Below are 8,997 nucleotides of genomic sequence, written 5' to 3'. Positions count from 1 at the left end.
TCCGAAAACTGCTAACGTTACCAGATTCACTAGGAAGCGGGAAGTCCCTCTGGGAACGGAGGAAAGCGGGTAGCCAAGAAAGCGTCCGAGTTCAAAACGTTCAGCCTCGATGAATGGAATCATTGGCCCCGCCTCCTGGGAGGAGCCGCGTTATGTGCATTCTGGAGACCACGTGTGTCGGCGGTCTCCGGGGACTCTGGATGTTGGTGTCCTAGCGCCGCTTGGGTGCGAGGCGCGATTCGAATCATGACAGCACACCCCTCCTCACACCGGCGCCCCAGCGACCGCCAGGGCCCCCCGGCCTAGAGGGCGCGCGGCGGTGGAAAGCCGCGACCAGACGAGGAGCATGCACGTCCGAAGCTGGTTCCCAGGAGTCCTCCTCCGGGCCATACCCCTTCCAGGCCAAGAGATACCACAGCTTGCCCCTCACCACCTTGGAGTCCAAGACACGTCGCACCACGTACTCCTGGTCCTGGTGGACCCACACAGGAGCCGGCGCCTTCCGAACGGGGCACAGCGATGGTTTGAGCAAGGACACGTGAAACACCGGGTGGATGCGCAGATGAGGAGGCAATCGGAGCTGCACCGCCACCGGGTTCACGTGTCGCACCACAGGGTAGGGACCGATGAATTTAGGATTGAAGACGCTGGGCCTCCGGAATCGGATGTTCCTGGTGGACAACCACACTCTGTCCCCTCTGTGGTAAACCGGAGCAGGTCGGCGATGTTTGTCGGCTTGGGCCTTATACCTCCCTTTTGCCACAAGGAGGTGAGACCGAGCTTGTCGGAGAGCAGTGCGGATGGTACCAAGTCGTTCCTGGAGATCAGGAAGGGACGTGCTCTCCCGAGGGAGTAGGAAAGGAATGAAGCGAGGGTGGAACCCTGAGGCTAGGAAGAAGGGGGTGTGACGTGTAGCGGAGTGTTGTGCGTTGTTGTATGCCACTTCCGCCACCCAAAGCAAATCCACCCATGAGTTCGCCGCCCGGTCCACATAACAGCGCAAGTATTGTTTCAGCGTTTGGTTAAGCCGCTCGGTTTGGCCATCCGTCTGCGGGTGGAAGCTTGTGGAGAGGGAAGAGCGGATGCCGAGCTGTTCACACCACACCTTCCAGAATCTAGCCGTGAACTGGGAGCCTCGGTCAGACACTATTCCTAACGGGAGTCCATGCAGTCTCACCACGTGTCTCAAGAGAAGAGACGCCAACCCCCCGGCTGACGGTACTCGTTTACAAGCGATGAAGTGGCCCATTTTGGTGAGGTAATCCACCACCACTATGATGGCGGTGCATCCCTGGTCTTTGGGTAGCCCCACCACGAAGTCTATCGAGATCCTTTCCCAGGGGTTCATCGGCGTGGGGAGAGGCATCAGGAGTCCTTGCTTCCTCAGGTGGTCGGATTTCATTTGCGCACATATTGTGCATTGCTGGACCCATCGCAGCACGTCAGGTCTAACAGAGGGCCACCAGAATTGTCTTAGCACTCTTTCCAGGGTCTTGGTCCCTCCCATGTGCCCCGCACAGGGCTGTTCGTGGCACCAGGAGAAAACGGTCTTGCGAAGCTGGGGCGTGGGTACCAAGAGTTTGGATCCGCACAGGGGAAGACCCTGATGGAGGCGCCATTCCTTATGGCTCTTCAGCCATGTGGTCCAGGCGAAGGTGCGGAGTCCTTGTTTCACCTTCTGGAGGAAGGAGTCGGTCTCTATCCGACCTATGACCAGGTCAGGAGAGACAAGGGACTGTTCGGGGGTGCTCCTGGGAAGGTCCCGGGTGTTTAGGCGGGATAGGGCATCGGCCTTTCGATTGAGCGCTCCAGGACGATAGGTGACCAAGAAGTGGTACTCAGCAAAGAAGAGCATCCACCTCTGTTGCCTGGGGGAGAGGTGTCGGGCCGATCGTAGGAATTGCAGATTCCGATGGTCTGTATACACCGTCACTTGATGTCGGGCCCCCATCAGCCAGTGTCGCCATTCCAGAAACGCCTCCCTGATGGCGAGGAGCTCCTTCTCCGCGATGTTGTAGTTGAGTTCGGCTGGACTCAGCTTCTTGGACATGTAGGCGACCGGGTGGAGCGCTCCTGTGTCGGGTTGTCGTTGAGACAGGATGGCTCCGACTGCCTCGTCCGAAGCGTCCGCCTCGACCAGGAAAGGCAGATCAGGGTCTGCATGTCGCAATAGGGGAGCGCTGGTGAAGGCTCTCTTCAGATGATCAAACGCTCTTTGGGCTTCTACCGACCATATAAAGGGAACTCCCTTCCGCGTTAGCTTGGTGAGTGGCGTTACCACGTGCGAAAACTGATGTATAAATCTTCGATAGAAGTTTGAGAACCCCAGGAAGCTTTGAACGTCTTTCACTGTTGTGGGCCGGGGCCATTCGGCTACCGCCTGTACTTTACGCTCCGTCATGACCTGCCCCTCTGGCGTAAGGAGGACCCCAAGGAATTCCACCGTGGTGACATGGAACTCACACTTGGTGAGCTTGCAAAACAGGCGGTGTCTTTCCAGAGCCGCCAACACCTTTTGGACGTGACCGACGTGTTCTTCCTGATTAGATGAAAAAATCAGGATGTCGTCGATGTAAACTACGACATATCGGTCCAAGAATTCCCTCAATACTTCGTTGAGGAAGTATTGGAACGCGGCCGGGGCGTTACACAGCCCAAAAGGCATCACTAGGTATTCGTACAGGCCGAACCGTGTTTTAAAGGCAGTCTTCCATTCGTCGCCCGCACGAATCCTAACCAGGTGGTACGCCCCCCGGAGGTCCAACCGCGTGTAGATCTTCGCCCCCCGTACTTGTTCCAGTAGTACCGGTATGAGGGGCAAGGGGTATTGGTTCTTGACGGTCTGGGCGTTGAGCGAGCGGTAATCGATACAGCATCGACGTTCGCCGTTCGCCTTGGGAATAAAAAACAGGGGTGAAGCTGCTGGTGAGCTTGAGGGGCGAATGAACCCCAGTCGGAGATACTCGTCCAGGTATGCTCTTAGGTGGTCGGTTTCCGGGCCCGTTAAGGCATATACTCGGCTGCAGGGCAGTTCGGCTCCGGGAACCAGGTCGATGCGGCAGTCATACTCCCGGTGGGGTGGTAGCTCCTCGGCCTTTACTTTATCAAAGACCGCCGCGTACATGGCATAGCACTCTGGGAGAGCCACCTCCTTCTCTGCCGCTGTGGCCACGACTTGGGAGACCCTGGTTGTTTCTTCTTCCGGGGTTCCTCGGAAGCGGCACTGGGTCTGACAATAAGAGGAGTCGAAAGCGATGGAGTTGGAGGACCAGTGGATGGTTGGTTCATGTCGCCGCAGCCAAGGTAACCCTAGGATGAGCTTGCATCTAGGCGCATGGATGATGTTGAGGGCCATCCATTCGCCATGGTCTTCTCCTATGGTAATCCATAATAACGGGGTTATTTGTCGAATGGGACCGGAGTCCAGCTCCTTGCCGTCTACCGCATATACCATTTCGGGCACGGGTTTCTTGCGCAAAGGTATTCCCAACCGTTCTGCCTCGGTTATGTCCATGAAGCAGCCCGTAGCTCCCGAATCGATCATGGCCCTTACCGCCATAGGATCCTTGTCTAGGGTTACCTGTATGGTGAGAAACAGGTGATCGGGTTCTTTTGTACTGTCTGCTTCCAGGGAAGGAATAAAGTGACAGCTTGAAGGCTTCCTTCCCAGATCCTTCAAGCACGTAGGTTTCCCGACGTCGTTTCTCCCACTCCGACTGTAGCTAGGCTGGCTTTAGGCCTGTTGTTCTTGGGACGAACCGGACATTCACGCAAGAAATGACCCTTCTTGCCGCAGTAGAGGCAGAGGCCTTGCTTTCGGCTGTGATCACGCTCGGTCAGGGTCAGGGACGCTCTCACCGTTCCGATCTCCATGGGATCACCTCGGGACACTGGTGACTCCGACATCCGAGGAGTCTCACGTTGCAAGGGGTGCTTGTCCCTTCGCGTATTCTCCCCTTTTCACTCCCGAAGCCGGTATTCCAGGCGGGAGGCCAGCTCTATCATGGCAGCACAATGGACTGGTTGTGGGTCGATCTGGGCGATGACGTCCTTGAGGTCCTCCGTCAACCCGCGGTAGAAAATCGCGGTCTGTTTGGACTCCGGCCAGTCGGTTTCTGCCACCAACCGACGAAAGCTGTTCACGTACCCCAAATAGTCCGAGCTGGTTTGTCGTAGGTTAAGGAGGTCCCGATCAGCCGAGAAGGTGTCTGCTCGGCGGTCGAAGGTTTTTTCAAACTCCTGCCGGAAAGACTCCCAGTCGTAGAGGAGTGCATCATCTCTTCTTACTAGAGGTACTGCCCACTGGGCTGCCTCTCCGGTTAGGTAAGATATCAAGAAGGCCACTCGAGCCTGGTTGGTGACGAATAGTTTCGGTTTACAATGAAAGTGCAGTTGTATTTGGGTTAGGAAGACCTGCACCTTCTGTATATCCCCTTGAAACCTTTCCGGTGGGGCCAGGGGTATTTGTGTGGGCATCTCTACCACTACCGGAGGGACAGGGGCCGTTTGGATTGGACCGGCGTCGAAAGGGTTGCGCTGAAAGCGATCCAATCGTGAATGTAAGGCTACGGAATCAGCTCTGGAAGCTGCTAACTCCAGCTGCACTTGGGCCAACGCGGCTAACACGTCATCCAAGGTAGCCGCCATGACCAACACCACCGAAATCAGGAGGAGGATATTTCGTGGGCCAATGATTCTGTTATGCTGCCCTGGGATCCTCTCCTCGGGATGACGATGATGCTAGTTATGGGTCCACCTCCCATCCGTCCCCAGTCCGGTGTATGTATAGCACTCTCGGACTTGGGAGACAGGTGGGCGAGGGAAGGAAGGGTAGGGACCGCAGGGAAGGAGATCTGAAAAGAGAGAAGAAGAAGACCGGTTACTCCAAGGCGGTCTTTTCGGGTACAGTTCCCCCCACCCTGTGCCTGAGGCCACGGCTCACCTGAGCTCTATTTTCCCCCTGCGTGGTATTTAAGTTTCACCCCAGGACTGCTCAGTCCCGCGCGTGGATAGGGGAATGTCTCCAGGCCTTCCGTGGAACGCGGAACTGGGTCCGGTGTCTACCTCGTTACTTCACGGGTAGCCGGGTGGTGGGTCAAGGGTCTCGAAAAGGTGTTCGAAGAATTCTAGGTAGGCGCTGCCACTCTACGCCTCTCTGAGTTCCAAGGGCGGAGGAGCGCTGGGAGTGCTCTGGCTTTCTACCGTTCCGTCACGGAGAAGCCCAGAGCGCACTATGTCTATTCCTAGCGCTACGACGTCACACCCTCAATCCTTGGGCGGAGGAGCGCTAGGAGCCGGATCGGGATTCTCCCGAGCAGGGAGCGATGGAATAAGCAGGGAATACGGTGAGGAAACCCGGCGCTACTACGTCACGCCCGGAATCCAGGGGCGGAGGAGCGCTGTGAGGGCTTCTCACCTGAAAGCTGGAGGAGGTCTCGGTCACAGCACTGGAAGCCTCGCAGAGACAGGTCTTCGGTAGTGCCTACAGCGTCTGCGGCGAGGGAGGGCCACGAGGCGCTGCACTTTCCGAAAACTGCTAACGTTACCAGATTCACTAGGAAGCGGGAAGTCCCTCTGGGAACGAAGGAAAGCGGGTAGCCAAGAAAGCGTCCGAGTTCAAAACGTTCAGCCTCGATGAATGGAATCATTGGCCCCGCCTCCTGGGAGGAGCCGCGTTATGTGCATTCTGGAGACCACGTGTGTCGGCGGTCTCCGGGGACTCTGGATGTTGGTGTCCTAGCGCCGCTTGGGTGCGGGGCGCGATTCAAATCATGACACTATAACGGGGGAATTTCATTGGTTTTTTACGATTGAAATATCCACCTAACTATAACATGTGTGAAACCTATGGTTTTTTAAGTGAATTTGCAAGGTTTTTTACATGCTAATTCCTAACTATAACGTGTGTGAAACCTATGGTTTTTTCAGTGAATTTGTACGGTTTTTTAAATGCTAAGTTATGTATGTATTATTTTTTTTTTTATATATTTATTTTACAATAAACTACGTATTAAAAATATATATTTTTTTTAATGGTTTTTCACCGTGCGCGCACGGTGTGCGCACCCCCGCGATTTAAAAAAAAAAAAATGTAAATGTTTTTTTCTGCCTTCGGGGTACTTCAGGGACCCCCTGACAAAGGCTAGGGTGTCAGGAACTCTCTACTCTGCCCCCTTTTCACGTTCGCCACCTTCCTTTTCCACTCTCGCACTGAAAACAAACAAAATGGCGGCCGACACTTCCTGATTTCGTCCGATTCGAACGTTGACTGACATGTAACAACCATTCAGAATTACGCTCGCGCACGTTAAGGTGCGCGCACGGTGCGCGGCTATAGATGTGTATGTCCTTTTAACTGCAATTTTCTCAGGAACTACTGAACAGATTGACTCCATATATGCAAAAGGCACATCCCTGACCTGAGGACTACCTCTCTGCCAAAATTCAAGTAATTCTGTTCAGCCGTTCGGGCTGTACCTTCGACTAAAGGTCCTAAGGGAAAATGCATGGGGAAAACGCGTTTTGGGACTCCCCTTTTTTCTCGTCCCCCGCTTGACGAATCCCCCCGAGACTTTCAGGGTAGGAGCTGAGCGGAGCGCCCCATTAGTTTTGAAAATTTCGCGAAGATTCGTCAACCGGCTCCAAAGTTATTCAAAATAGAATTTTGAGATTTCCTATGGAAACACGGTCCTAACTATAACTATCTACTGGCGACTGCCAGTAGATAATATTATATATATATATATATATATATATATATATATATATATGTATATTTTACTACAAGAATACGCTGCACCCTATATTTCCGATTCTTCTCAAGTTTTATTCAATGAGTCGATTCACACCAACGAGTTCAGCCCACCTAGGCCTTAATATATATATATTCCAAGATCCAATGGACTCTATTGTATTAGCTGTGACTGAAAGTAAATTTATTTCTCCTCGTTGCACCTTCTTATGCCACACCTTGGGAGACGTAGGATTCTGACGCATTCCCAGGTTTAAGAAACATTATAAATCTGGGAATGCAGTAGAATCCATTGGTATTCCGTGGGAACAACCACAGCAACTCCCATGGAACACCCCTTTCATGCAAAATGCTGCGTGAAAAGGGGCCGTATTTACAAGGGCATGGAAAGCCACGCAGGGTGGCTTTATTTGTCCTTGTAAATATGGAGCACCAGATTGCACTGCCGGTGAGTCACAAAAAGTGACGCACCGGCGGTGCAATGGGCATGTAAAGAGGCTCCTTTGAACTGTAATATAAGTCAACAATATATGGGGGGGGTCCCCTAGTGTTTAATAGGCTCCCTTGAACCAACAAGCTGACGAGCTCACCTGGGATGCACCTGTGTGCCTGTCGTGTTGTATTGTGACCTGCGAAGACTTGGGCAGCATTTCAGCAACCCCAGATGACGTTTCTCTGCTCTTCACTACTTCTGCTCTCTACTGATGAAGGGCTGAACCCAGAAACACGTCTAGAGATAGCAGTACTACATGCACGAACTTTGGTGAAAAACTACAGCAACTTTGGAGTAAGCTTACTGCATTTACAAGAATGCAATGAGGTGAACTGTGCTGAGATCAGAGGCAGTGTGCTCCCTCTTGCCTTGTGAATAAGTCAACAATATCATCGAAAGTGGACTATTTCATCAGTGTCATATTTGCATATGCAAAGAAACCATAAACAGACTGACAAAAGCATTCAATGTGTCACATAATATTGTATTTGGAAATGTCATTATTCCATTACCCGAACATTTTAAGCTGTACCTGGAGCCAGCTATTGTGTAATTGTAATTAGATGCAGAATATCACCATCAAAGTGTAATATCCGGTTGTGCAGAGAAACTGACTACTGTGAGTGTTCACATTTAAATACTTAATTGCAGCAAAAAAGTTGATGATGGGTCTAAACGAATCCGACTTATAAGTGTGTGAAAAATGATCGATGACGCAGGGCTCTATGAGTCATACTATTAAACCATTAGTGTCAATAATATACATTTTAGAGACAATATAAGCCTGGTCTGTTAATAGTGTGACATTATGATCATAAAGTAAAAGAGTGCATGAGATAAAATCACATACATAATACCAATGAAGGGGAACAGCTTTTACCATGCAGTGTGCCTTTACAATGTAGTCTTTACCACATATGGGCATTTAACATGCATGCCCTTACTATGAATAATGGTAGGTATGGGTAAGTATATTTTATTGTTTATCAATTTGTAAATGCGTATTTAAATTGTATTTAGTTATATGTGTTTAAAATATTCAAAATATTTTTAAGCAGCCTGATCTCGGAGAACATCTGGGTATAATACTTTAATTTAATTTACAATTATCAAATTAGAATGCATATTGTTTTAAAATATGCAAAATATGTTTTTAGGGATTAAAGGGATCTAGGTGTAATGGGTGGGGACGTGTAGTAAAACTTGGGCATGTATTAAATATATGGGTATAAATACTTAATTTTAATTTATAAATATTAAAAATTAAAATTCATATCTGTTTGAAATATGTACAATGGTTTTTATGGTCAGGATTTAAGGGATCTAGGGGAACTGGGTAGGGAATTGTATTAAAACTTGGGTATTCATCATTTTATCACATTGAAAGAATTAAAATGAAGTAAAAAATATTATATAAAAATGAAAGAAAAAGATAATTCAATTTAATAATTGATTTAATACTTAGGGCCTCATTTACAAGAAAATGTCGCAGCGCGGCACCACAAACCCTTTGGCTGTGCCACACTAAGGTACTTTTAAAGTACATGGATCGGACATGTTTATAATAATGTGTCGCAAACCTGTACTTTCCCCTGCTTTGGCGCACAATTGGCTGCCATGCACTGACGCAGGCACCCTTGCACCATGGTGCAAGTATACCTGCGTCACGGGGATGATTGTTTATGTGCAGGAAGGGAACCCTTCCTGCACATAAACAATCCGAAATGGCATTTTTCAACTTCTATGTGTGCTA

The sequence above is a fragment of the Triturus cristatus genome, chromosome 3_2 (genome assembly GCF_964204655.1).
Source record: "Triturus cristatus chromosome 3_2, aTriCri1.1, whole genome shotgun sequence".
NCBI lineage: Eukaryota > Metazoa > Chordata > Amphibia > Caudata > Salamandridae > Triturus > Triturus cristatus.
This window is presented reverse-complemented; position numbering follows the sequence as displayed.